Here is an 8927-nt window from a genome sequence, read left to right as displayed (position 1 = left end):
TAAATGGCTCATCTAAATTACTTCCAGTTTCTTCCTTCCTATTCACTTCATTAAGATACTGATTTAAAGTTATAGATCTCCTCCTCCTCTCAACTTCTGACAGATTTTCTGAACTATGAACCCTTGTAAATGATTTGGCCATCATCTCAGCCTTCTCCTTATTAGAAACTGCAGTTTCTTCTTCAAATACCATAACTGGATATTCCCACTCCCTCCTGTCTCCCCCCATTCTTTTAATCATTCCCCAAACTTCCCCCACTGGCGTAGTTCTACCTATTTCATCACAGAAATTTCTCCAACTACTCCTCTTTGCTTGGCGAATTTTCCTTCTAACTATTGCTTGTTCATTCTTGTATTGCATTAGATGTTGCACATTATGTGTTCTTTTAAGCTTCCTGAAAGCTTTATTTCTGTCCCTTACTGCCTGTTGACATTCTTCATTCCACCAAGGTACCAATTTTTGATTTGCCCTGTTTCTCGTCTTAGGTATAGCTTCCTCTGCTGCCATAATAATTGCAGAGGTTATCTGATTGTTAACATCATCTATACTTCCTACCACCTCAACCTTAACCATTGCATCATCACACGAATTCTTAAACCTTTCCCAATCAGCTTTACCAAAATTCCACCTAGCAATTATATCTTCTGTTCCTCCTTCCAATTTCTCACCCACTAAGCACAAGACAGGGTAGTGATCACTTCCCACTGTTGTTGCTGTCAACACTTCCCAATTAGTATTTCTAGCCAACACACTAGATACTAATGTTATGTCTAATACAGACTCTTCCCCTGTTGAAACATTTATTCTAGTTCCTCTTCCATCATTTAAGCACACCAATTCTCTTTCTTCCATCAATTCTTCAATTATTTTACCATTAGTATCTGTATGTACACTTCCCCATACCGAGCTATAAGCATTAAAATCTGCACACCAGATTATTTTTTGTCCAATTTGCCCTGGTAATCTTAGAAGCTTGTCCAGCTCCAACCTCTTACATGGATTATAGTAATTAATAATACTAATTCCCTCCCCCCTTTCCCACACCTCCACCACTATATACTCTTGATCATCCCCTTTGCCCAGTAATCTATATGATACACCCGCCTTAATTAATATAACACACCCCCTCCCCAGAATTCCTATCTCTTCTAATAATTGTATACCCATGGATCACAAAGTCTAGATTTGGCTTCAACCAGGATTCTTGAATGCAAATTACATCTGGTTTCTCATTCAACTCATTCAAAAAAATTTAAATTCTTGTCCATTAGCCAGTAAGCTCCTGGCATTCCATTGTAAAATAATAACCATTAATATTGTTAACCAACCCATGGTGACTCTTGACTTGACTGATTAGTAAGGGTCTCCCTCACTTCTTCCCATGTCAGTCCAGTTAATCCCAAGTGATTGACTGCTGCTTTAACCACCAACTGAATTTTGTCATTGTTAGATTTTACTTCTGCCGTGCTATTTATCACTCCTGCTATGAATGTAACTAAATCAGTTTTTTTCACAAACACTCCTTCAAAGCTACTTTGCCTGCGCTCTAGTGTCTCCACATCTACCTCTTCATGCCGCTTATTATCTTTTTCCCCTGAAACCTTGACAGCTTCTGCATATGTTATTCTTTTTTGCATTCTCACCTTTTGAATGTTAATCTCCCGTCTCATAACTTCACATCCACTAAATGCCACATTGTGGGTTCCTCCACAATTACAACACTTTGGTGGTACCCCTGATCTGCATTTTCCATAATCATGGTCCCCTCCACATCTAGCACATCTTCTCTGCCTATTACAGTTCATTGCAGTATGACCAAACCTTTGACATTTATAACACCTCAATGGTTTTGGAATAAACATCCTCACTGGATAACTCATGAATCCTAAGTATACTTTTTTTTTATCGGAACTTTTAATAATTAAAAGTTCTCTCGGAATTGCTTGAACATGTTATAATATGTATAACATGTTCAAGCAAAAACTGTGTGAATGCCACAGTTTTTGCTTGAACATGTTATACATATCTAATCATTTCTGTAATACATTTTCATTTTAATTTTGCAACTTATAAAGCGTTAAAATTAGTATTCATTTTACATATTAAAACTGGTGTATGAAATGGCAAATGAAAATTATGTAATTTATGTACAGGTTGTTATTTAGATATTTCCCAAAACGTGGTAATAGTGCATAATAATTACTGCATGAAGTCTATTTTATGTTTGATAAATTCTGTTTATCTGTTAAGTTGGTGTTGAAGTACAGCACATTAATGTTCAGTTTGCTTGGATGCTACAAAAAGTAGGGAAAAACTGAGAGGAAATGCATGATTTCTGCTTGAATTACATTTCTTTCTTGTTTCCTTGTGATCTTGACATAGAAGAGTGTAATTTTAACAGAAATAAAGTTGTATTTATAATAGATATTTATTAGACATTCGATCTTTAACATTAAATTGCGTCGAGAACAAAGTCGTTCTAAGCAAACATGCTTAGGTTTATTAATTTATAATATTTGGGACGCTAAGGCTGTGATATTAATGTTGTCCACTAGATGGAGCCATGGGATTGATTTTAACCCAAATGTGCTTCGAGAAGTTTTAATCCTTATGAATTGAATCAAACGCGATGATCTACTTCATTTGCATAACTATGGTGCGCTGACAGTATAGTTTTATATAATTACAGTACATAGAAATCTTTGAATTTTATATTTATCATTACATTAACTTTTATAGACATCAATAAGACATAAAACATCAAGATAGGATTAAATACAACCCCAAATCAGAAAAAAGATTTTTAAAATGCAATAAAATCAAGATCTTATAATAAAATCGTAATTCTATTGTTTATTTGATTGGCAAAAGTGCAAAGAAAAGATTTTCAATGTTTTGACTGACCAAATAATTGGTAATCTGTAAATATAAGATAACTGGGACAGAGACATGTTTAACACTGTGTCCCAGCAACTCTCTTTTAAATTACAATGTTTAATTGTTTGTAAATCGAAGATACTAATAGTTTTTTACAAGTCTTCAGCTGCTCATCAGTCTGTGGTCATCATTGCCTGGATGTCCTTTTCATGATGGGTTAGGGTTCATGATGTTCAATATAGGAGACAGATCTGGACTGATCTAGCACATTCACCCTGTCTCTACCAAACCATGCTGTTGTAGCACATGAATGAGAGAATGACAGAAAGAGATCTGGCGTTGTCTTGGTCTAATAACCATGGTCTTCTCTTGAAAGATGTCATCTTGATGGCAGTATATGTCTCTGTACAATACCAATGACATGTAATGCCTCCATGTAAGTGTACCCTCACACATGCCAGTCACCCATGCCTCTTGCTCTGATAAACCCCCATCCAATAACAAATGTTTGCTTTTGCATCTATCACTGGTAAAAGTCTGGATGGCCCATTGGTCTTTGGGACTGAGAACTCATCTGTTTTTCCCAGTGGACTCATCTGAGCACATCACACATTTCCATTGTCTCTGACTATCTGAGAGAATCCGTGGCATCACTGCATAGAATTGATGTATAGCTTTCTGATGAGTCAAACCCGATACCCTGACCTATTACCAATTTACTCTGATTATAGACAGTTTGAACCCTTTTAGCCCTGAGGCATCACCTCAGTGAAGGTATTGTTTTTGCTTTGACATACACAAAAATAATGACTCTTAACTCAAAAACTGTAGCAAGGAGAGTCAAAAGGATGGTATCATTTGATACAAATCTTTCTATATTTTGAGGGAAAAATCTTTGCCCTCTGAATATTCTCATGTGGAGAAATAGATGATAAAATGTAAGAGAAATTTGCGTGGTCAAGGGATATTTTTTTATATCTCTCTTATATTTATCTCAAGATAAATCGAGCGCAGCGTTAGTTTAGTCAGGCCATGGAGGCAAGGCTGTGAACAGCTGATGTGGATATCTGTCAAAACGCTCCAATTCACCACCTCTCTCCTATTAGACACGGGACATATATATACGTGGCACTACTGCTCGGTAAGTATGCTCAACGGCTTGCAACCCTCCCTCCCTCCCCATTATAAGCATGAGCACATTACTGCGCACCTTCTGGCTGTCGTCTTCTTTGTTTCAGATCACTAAGGCTTCCAAAATCTTAGCTGGTATGGACCTCACAGTGGAGAGACACTCATCTTCATAACAAGGCTACAGGATAGACGTCCCACTGCCACATCTACATGATTATCACTGTTTGCATTAAAGACTTATTAAGTCTTAATTGTTATATATTTCTAAATTCATGGTTCCAGGGGGTTAATGTTAAAGCTCTTGTATGTTCAATTATTCTTGGAGCAAGAACCCCCATAAGGAACCAGACCGCCAAAGATAAATTGTGTTCAATATACTCAAGTAAACTTGCCAAAGTGGTTCCTGTCTGAAATAAGGTAGGAGAAAATTTAATTTTTGGTGATGTTCTACATGATTCATTCATGTATTTGAATTACATTTTATGGTGATATCATGAAGTAATCAAAAGTTACAGCATTTGGAACCAAGGTAGCCTTTCTCTTAGTCCTTGACAGTTTAGAAATTTTTGTTTTGAATTTCAAGTCTAGTCAAAGTCCTAAATAATTACACTTGTTTTATTTTACTATGAGACCTTTCAAATTACATATGACAACAACTAACTGAGCTGTATGATTTTTCTGAATTATTAGGGTATATGGCACACAAAAAAAATATTTAATTTCTTTAATTATATATATTTATATAAGTTATATAAAAGATAAAATACAGAAACATTGTAGGTTTTATATTCTGCTTGCCAAGTGTTCAAAGGATATTTCCAACTGATTTCTTTAATTCATGGGTTTAGGTATTATTCACACGAAAGACGAAATGGGTTGTTTTGATTTTAGACTCATTTCAATTGTGAGAATCTGCTGTAAATAATTATGACATTTTCCACAATCAGAGCATGTGTTATGAAATGACCAGCATAAAAATCCATGAGAAAGTTACACAATGTGCACACTTGGAGTTTATAATTCGATGATGAATATCTTTAGATCTATGACAGATTATGGTAAACTCTTTTTAATCAAGAGAATTTCCTGAAAATAATGACATCCAATTATGTGCATGTTTCTTTATGAGGAATATCTATCTATCGATCTGGTCGACTGATTATGGTAAATTTTGGATTATTAATCAGCAGAATTTTCTGAAAAGATCTATGCATGTTTGGCAGGAGTGCAACCTCAGATTTTTTTTTTATATATATATTATTTAATTAATTAATTAATTAATTAATTAATATTTTGCTCAGCTCCATGTCATAATTAATTTTTATGTATTATAGCTTTATGAGAGATATCTTAGGATCTCAATGATTTTTTTTTATGAAAATAATGACGTGCCTTTTTCTATGATATATTTCATGAGGTTATGAACGAAATCGCCATTACAGATATCTTTGATGTTTTTTTTTTGTTTTTTTTTGCCAAGCTCCTGTGTAGTTTAATGCGTGTTATAACTTAATAGGAATATTTTTAGATAATGACGGATTATAGTGATTTGGGGCTCTTTTTAATCAGGAGAATCTAAATAATGGTATTTATTTTTGTGAGCATAAAGTTATGAGCAAAATAAATAAAGCCCAAAAATAATATTACTTACATTCATTAGAGCTGAGATATTCGAAGCTTTTAAATAATTTTTTTGTTATTTCATTCAGGGGTTACTTACTAATTTGATTATTTTTCATGCAGGAGGTGTTCTTTCACTTTCATTTTTATTTTTTTATTTTTTATTATTATTATTATTATTATTTTTATTTTTATTTTTTTGCAGCCATCAAAATTAAAATGTGTTTATATTTACAAAATATATTTAATCTTTTAAATTATTTTATTTGTACTTTTGTTAATTAAATAACAGTTAAAGATTGTATTGTAAAACATACAAAAACTCCAACCGATAATATATTTGTTATTAAATGATTAAACTTTCATCTGAAACATCACATGGTTTTCTTGTTGTGACTTTTACTCATGTTTAAATATTTAATAATTGTCTATTTTGTTTTTAAGTCATCAAAACAGTTGGATCATAATATGAAAGTATCCTTTGATTTTTATTCTTAGTATTATTTTTTTTTTTCATTTATAGATTTCTCACAATCCAAAATTATGATTCAGTGAATTGTGATGGCTTTAAGACCTCTTCCCACAATATTAAATAAAGCAGTGTCAATTTTTTATACTTTGCTTTATTCCATGAGCAAGCAGAGTACGAACAATGTTTAAGTAATGAAATCTGAAAACTGCATTTCTAAGGGGGAATAACAACTCTACCCATGTGGTGTATCAGTGTTAATTTCATTGTTAGTTTAAAGTGGATAATAACTATTGTGATTGTGATTTATTGAAGTTTGTACAGTGGGGATCGATCCATAATGTGTCTCTCTGACTTTGATATCATCTGCTGTAAATTAGTTAAAATTATACAATTTGTGCATGTGTAAATTAGAGGCAATTACAAAGAATGCTGTTGTTACAACTTACCTCACTACCAGGGTGGATTATAACGTGGATGTTTTAAATTGTGTACATGAATCAAACGTGCTTGTTCAACATAATTATTATGTCCCTCATCACCACTTACAATTTTAGTTCAAAATGCTAAGCATATTGGAAAAAATTTAATTGAAATTGAAATGGAAAACAAATATAGAGATACATAAAAAAGAAAACAAAAAAAAAATTGACTAAAAGCTTTAAACAAAACAGATTGTGTCAAAGCAACTGAACAACATTCATTAGGAAAACAGTGTGTCAATAATGCAAAAGGACGGTTAAAGGCAGTTCATCATTGAATTCAGTGATGTCATCATCCAGCTCAGTTCACTTTAAATAGGATCTGTGCAATCATTTGCAATCAAGTCAATTTTATCGCTGTAAATTAAGTGGCCCCAACTAAGCAAGCCAGAGGCGACAGCAGCAGGGAACCAAAACTCCATCAGTGACAGAATGGAGAAAAAACCTTGGGAGAAACCAGGCTCAGTCAGGGGGGCAGTTCTCCTCTGGTCAGATGAAACCAGCAGTTCAATTCCAGGCTGCAGCACAGTCAGATTGTGTAGAAGAATCTGTTTCCTGTGGTCTTGTTCCGTTGGTCGTCTGAGACAAGGTCTTTATAGGGGATCTGTATCTGGGGCTCATCTAGTTGTCCTGGTCTCCTCTGTCTTTCAGGGTAGTCGAGGTCTTTAGGTGCTGATCCATCATCTGGGCTGGATACGTACTGGATCTGGGTGACTGCAGTGAAAATCTGATCTGGATACAGACTGGATCTGGTGGCTACGGTGACCTCGGAATAAGAGAGAAACAGACTAATGTTAGCATAGATGCAATTCTTCTAACGATGTAGCAAGTACATTGAGGGTTATGGGAAGTTTTCACGGTTCCGGTTTACCTAATTAATTATCACTGCACGTATCACTGCGGAGCACCAATAATGTCATTGTTTTTGTTGCATAGTCTATATAATGTAGGATTTGCCTTAAAAAGTATTTTAAGGAAAGAGTTTTATCAAAGACCTCTCATTCTTGGGTGATTAACACAATTGCAAATTATATTATAAGTTATCTGTTACTTTCTTAACTCAGCATTGTGTTTTTTGTTTTTGTTTCTATAAACCTCAGGAAGGTGTGCTCATTTATGATACTGATTTCAACCCTCTGGCCCATTTCAAATAGGTTAAAGGGGTCTTGTGATGCTAAAAAGAACATTATTTTGTGTATTTGGTGTAATGAAATGTCTTTATGTGGTTTAAGGTTTTTAAAAAAACATTATTTTAAACATACTGAACATTACTGTTTCTCCTCCATGCCCCGCCTTTCTGAAACGTGTCATTTTTTACAAAGCTCATCGGTCTGAAAAGTGAGGTGTGCTCTGATTGGCCAGCTATCCAGTGTGTTGTTATTGGACGAATGTCTCAAGTGTGTGACGGAAATGTTACGCTCTCACCATACTGTTATGGTGTGTCCCGGTCAGAACACAGGACAAAAACAATGAAACCCATTACAAACAAAGCATTTGTTGCATCCAGTGGGGACATAATTACTGATTATAATGACTTATACGGTCTATTTACGCGTTGCATTGCATATCGCACCGTGTAAACATAAAACCATGTCTGCATTTGTGATCAAGTAGAGTAACGAATGGCCAGCAGCTTGAGTAAGTAACGGCCGAGCGCTGGAGTGAGGAACGGTTGGCAGCTAGAGTGAAGAACAGCCAGGGTTTAGATTGAGGAACAGCCGGGGGCTAGAGTGAGGAACAGCTGGGGGCTAGTTAGGAATGGCTTTTAAACGAGTCGTTTTAAGAGGGAGGGTGGACAAGTCTTAACTTTTATAAAGAATGTCTCTTTGGTTTGACACTTCAGTGATTCTTTGCAACTTTACAGATCTTCTTTATGCCACAAGAGCTTGTTACACTCCAAAGAGAAAGGAAAAATTGAAATCGCATCATATAACCCCTTTAGGTTTGACACCGTTATCATTCAGTCCATGCTACAACTCTCCTGAGCTCTCAAATGTTTTTAAGCTCTAGCCCTGCCATGGCTTGTGTTCTCTATTGTTCAATAGGAGCTATTTAGTGTGCTTTTGTGTTGATTATGCAGATTGTGTGTCTGTTTGTTCATGACAATCATCTGTTGCTTCCACAAATAATTATTTCTCAATATAATATAAGGATTTTAAGGAAATATAATTACTTTACAATGTACATGAATGTTTGAGTTATACTTGTCACCTTAATATTTCCTCCTCATAATTTCAAAATTATGATTACCATTATTAATATTTATAACAATCTGCATATGTATAGCATTGAATATTAATGTATCTTAATGTGAAGATGTTTATTTAAAACTTTAAACAGGCCAGTA

Source organism: Carassius carassius, chromosome 47, assembly GCF_963082965.1.
Source record: "Carassius carassius chromosome 47, fCarCar2.1, whole genome shotgun sequence".
In the NCBI taxonomy this organism is placed as follows: Eukaryota; Metazoa; Chordata; class Actinopteri; order Cypriniformes; family Cyprinidae; genus Carassius; species Carassius carassius.
The sequence above is the reverse complement of the archived record's forward strand: the minus strand, read 5'-3'. Positions refer to the sequence as shown.